Source organism: Raphanus sativus, chromosome 4 (genome assembly GCF_000801105.2).
Source record: "Raphanus sativus cultivar WK10039 chromosome 4, ASM80110v3, whole genome shotgun sequence".
NCBI lineage: Eukaryota > Viridiplantae > Streptophyta > Magnoliopsida > Brassicales > Brassicaceae > Raphanus > Raphanus sativus.
Window position 1 is genome coordinate 50,852,756 of NC_079514.1, and position 4,800 is coordinate 50,857,555.

At 34.7% G+C, this 4,800-nt stretch overlaps 1 long non-coding RNA gene across 4 annotated transcripts; it reads right to left on the reverse strand.

Annotated features, from left to right (window-relative positions):
- Positions 1-2,221, reverse strand: LOC108830258 (uncharacterized). Of its 4 annotated transcripts, none has more exons than XR_001946165.2 (6): positions 2,000-2,221; positions 1,687-1,912; positions 1,472-1,562; positions 1,165-1,212; positions 893-1,049; positions 1-361 (listed from the first exon to the last, which is right to left on the reverse strand). It is a non-coding gene; the product is annotated as an uncharacterized LOC108830258 (long non-coding RNA). The 4 variants fall into 4 exon arrangements; XR_001946167.2 differs by having other exon boundaries at positions 893-1,052; positions 1,472-1,502; positions 2,000-2,220; XR_001946166.2 differs by having other exon boundaries at positions 1-285; positions 893-1,052; positions 2,000-2,220.
- Between the last annotated feature and the right edge of the window lie 2,579 nt (positions 2,222-4,800).

Sequence of the window (4,800 nt, forward strand, 5' to 3'; positions counted from 1 at the left end):
TACAAAAGGAACCAAAATACATTCAGTTATTCACGTGGAGAACACGTACATGTTTCAAGTGCTACTTTCAGCTTCTGAAAATTCACAGAATTAACAATTGCATTGCAAAGGATCATCTTCTTTTTTGGATAAATAGTTCCCATACCTTTGCTCTATGAGCAATTAATTACCTTGGTTTTGGTAGAAGAGCAGAGCTTGATCTTTCAATTTTTTTCTTCTCTTTCCAGCAAGACAAAGTTCTGAAGCTTCTTCTCCTTGAATCTAATCGTCAAGCATTTCATCATTCTGATCATAAGAAGAAGTTGAATCCATCCGCACCAACGAAAACATTCACAACCAGGTATTGATAAACACTTAAACACTGCAACAAATGAGTCTTTTATCTATAAAGAGTCTGTGTGCATACAGGAAAGATCTGAGAGACAACCAATATAACACTTTTCAACGCCACATTTACTTTAAAACAGATAAGTATGACCAGATCATGAAAGATCACTATTTAGCAATTACCAGCTAATGAAGAAAACTAAATTTAATAAAATACCCCCAAACTGGATTCATAAGGCTGTTAAAGGACTAATCTGAAAAGAAGACATAAAAGGTACACAGAGAAGTTCACCATACCCAAGAACTAAACAAAAAGCAACAAAATAATTTTGGAGGATATCATTATTGATTCCAATTTTGCCAGATAACATGAACCTCGAGAAACTTATATACATTCCCTTAGGGTGGCTTCCTCTAAACGATGAAACAGAACTATGCACACAGTAGTGTAAGCATAATCAAACATGAGAGGACAATAAAAGCTAAAAGCTTCACCCAAATCAATCAGAGTTGGGAAGTACAAATTAATAATAATAAAAAAAGAGTAGAAGGAACAATGACTTACACTCATCCGACATAGGTTCCTATATATGTCATTTAATCTTTCCGATATCGGAGTGGTGGAGGTCTTCATTCCAGTTGAATAGGCGTCCAACAATGTCTTGGAAACACTGTGGTGTTGTTGTTATGGCTGCTTCTTCACTGGGAGCACTTTCAGGAGCCTACTGAAAAATAATAATTTAGTTTTAATAGGATGAAAGGAAATGAACTCAGAGTTATGATAGTGAGGTCGTTGTCATGATGTGTTTTTGCTAATTACTCCCTAACTTCACTTACTACTCAAGAAAGTTATTCCTTTTCAACTGCTTATAGAGCTCCTGCCACCTAAGTACAAATACGAATCATAGGGAGTGAGATTTAGAACAGAAATTTAAATTGACCACTCAAGATCTCCATTAAGCAAAAGAAAATAGATCAATTAATCTAAGCATCGTGTTTTAGGCAAGACTATTATCCATTCATGTAGCAACTAACAACCTTCCACTAACTTCGTGTTATGGAAAGATACTGAAATGAAAGATCAAATTATTTGTAAAAAAAAAACAGACATATTTTATAAATTGACAAATCAAGTCTAACTTACCAAGATACATCAATGGATGAAGTCAGAGAACCTGAAATTGTGCAACAAAATCAGTACTATGTACGCTAATAGAACCATGAATTAGGATAGCCTGCGATTAATAAAAAGCAATCAGATGTGAGGAAGATAAACTACCTCTAAAGATGTGAGGAAGATAAACTACCTCTAAATGTGATCACAATAAAGCTTTAAGGTTCAATTGAAATATGAAGTACCTTATCATCAATTAACACCATAACGACACCCATACGCTCCTCACCTTTCTTCACATTCCTTGCCTCCTAAAAATGCCAGAGCCTTGTCACCACAGTATGCCTGATCTAAACAACGCTTTGAAGACACATCCTAGCAGCTTCTCTCTCTCCACCTTCACACTTTGCTCTCTCTCGTACCTCAATAGCACTCTCAAAAAAGCTCCTCCTCTTCTTTGTGTTGCCATTGCTGCATTGGAATTTGTGGTTTTTAGTGCATATAATATTACAGAGACTGATTTGGATCATGGAAGAGGAAGTTTTTAAAAGATGATACCTGTTCGTCCGATAAGCAGACGCTCAAAGCTTTGAGGACTGAGCAGATCTCCATAGGACTGGCCGAGGAGATGTCAGTGAAATATACAGCAACAGGATTGATTAAAGAGCATTAAGGTGTGGGGAGAGGATTGATTGATCGTGAGGAGGAAGAACGAAGATAAGGAAGATGAAAGGTCTCGCAGAAAACATGAAACGGTTCTGGGCTTAGAAAAATTAGGAATAGTCAAACGGGCTGCTGTAAAATCATGAAGCCCAATTACACGAACTCATATCTGACGTGGCGACATACCTCTAATGCTATTGGCTGATTTAATTAAATGAGGTGGACACTCTAAGGGAATTTCATATTCTCCTTTTAGTAGTGTTATTATATATGATTGTTCTCTGGAAGTGTCTGTAATTATAGAGGCTTTCTCTGTGATCTACTATAAACTTGTGTTGTTCATCTCTCTTATATAGTTCATTACAAGTTTTATATATTAATTTTTTTCAGCATAGTTTATCTTATCTATTACAAAATTATGATAATTATTATAAGATTCTTTAACCGAGAATTCTACATGTTTTATTAAAAAGATTTAAGCCAAACGGTTGTATTTGTAAACTAAGAACAAACTGAAAGTAAAAGGATAAAGAGAAAACTGAATCTGCATAAATCTTTTAAACTACAAAAAGTTTCATAGATGCAGGTACAAATCAAAGCATTAAACTAAAACGGTACCTTGCTATATGTGCCAGATGAGTTTCAATCTTTCACTTGCTCTTTGTCTGTAAGTGTTACCATCTGGAGATGAGAGCAAAACCTTATATCCACGGCTGGCCATGAAACTCAAAGAAGAGTCAAACTTCTCATCACCAGATATGAGGAGAAGATAACAAGGAGGTGGATGATCGAAGTTAAGAAACCTCATCTCCCTCGCTAAAATCGCATGAACTCTTGTATATTCATCATTATCATCTTCATGGTTGCAACGTGGAAAACTTTTCCGACAGGCGTCGCAGGTTACTTCTCTTGATGGAACGTTGAATGTTTTAACACGGTCATCCTTCTCGAGGATCTGATACCTTGACTCAGCTTCTGCTTCGTTGACGGCTAACGTGTGGATATCACCAGAAGCCGCCGCCACGGTGTTGATGGTCAGAGCAGAATCAAGCTTCTGTAATCCTTGTTGGATTTTAGTAAACAGAGTTGACATGTTGTATCCAAAGGGAAGCCGGGCTTTGTTCCAATCCCATATATGACATGTACATTTTTAGATTTAAGTCTAAGTGTTGCCTCATCATCATCTTCAAGAGCTTTAGCAGTAGGTTTGATCTCAAAACGTGGAAGGGGAGCACCGTTAAATTTGGTAGCCATGATTGTAAGAAAAATCGAATCTTGGGAAGCAAGGATAGGGATGGACCAAATTTTAGTTGTTTAGGGTTCAAGAGTACTCCCTCCCTCCCTCCCTCCCTCCCTCCCTTATTTTGATGAATCATTTTTTCGGACAGAAGTTTACCTAAGTAAGGACCGTTTTTTTTCCTTTTCTAGTTCTTCTTCCAAGCGTTCAGGATCCAATTAAAAAAAAGTGTTGCTTTGATATGGCTATATAAGTCATGTTATACTGTTCAATAACAAGCTCTCAATTATGTTTGTGTTTCAGGATGATTTGAAGATAGAGACCACCTCTCTATTTATAACACACTTGAGATTTTAAGTTTCCAATTTTCAATTTCCTTTATCAAATACTTGACCGAATTTTTTTTTTTTCAAGAAAAGGAAACTTAACATACTTTCCCCTTTTTTTGTAAATGTTGCAGGATTCCTATAATTGTTTAGAGACCTTTATAAGCCTTGGTTAATATAGGGTAGGTAGGTTCAATTCGATGACATTTTCCAAACCGAGTATCCAGCTTTAATAAAAAGTGAGATTACAAAAATTGATAACTATGGAATCACTTTTTTTTTTCAATTGGGCTCACTTACCTCTTCATAACTATGGAATCGCAAACTTATAAGTTGGTGATACATTACTGATCCCATTAAGGCATATTAGTAATTGCCTAAGGGATTGACACGAACAACTTGTGTAAATATTAGTAATTGCCTAAGGGGTTGACACGAACAACTTGTGTAACTTTGTCGCGTGATGCGTGTCATAGTCATTACCTTGCAGGGGATTTACTAAAGAAGGCACTCAAGTATGATAAAAATGCATATACGTGATACATTTCAAGATCGTATACTCCATCCGTTTCAAATTAGATGCCGTTAAAAGCAAAATTTTTGTTTCCAAATAAATGCCGTTTTATAAATTCAATACAAAATTTATTAACTTTTTATTTTAAACTATTTTTTTATTGGTTAAAATCTGGTTAGATATATTGATAATGATATTTTTATTTAGTAAATATACAAACTTAAATCTAATTTATTAAAACTGAAGTACATTTTAACCCTAAGTTTTCCACAATAATTACCATCGCATGCCATTGACTTAATAAAATGTAGTTTTCTAAAAACAAATCTCGGTTTCCAAATAATAATAAAACAGTTTATAAGTCGTTTGAAAAAAAAATGCTGCCATATTAACTACTTTACATATCTACACCTAAAATCTAGCATATATCTTTAGTAGTTTAGTGTGATACGTTCTGTTTTTAACATTCCTTCTTCATAAATTTTTATAAATATCTTTCCACTTACGAATTTTAAAAAAGAATATACCAAGGTATAAAATCCCTGCAATCAATAAAATATCTAATTACTAAATACGAAAATGATTAGAACACTGATAAGAAATCGCCATTGTACTTATA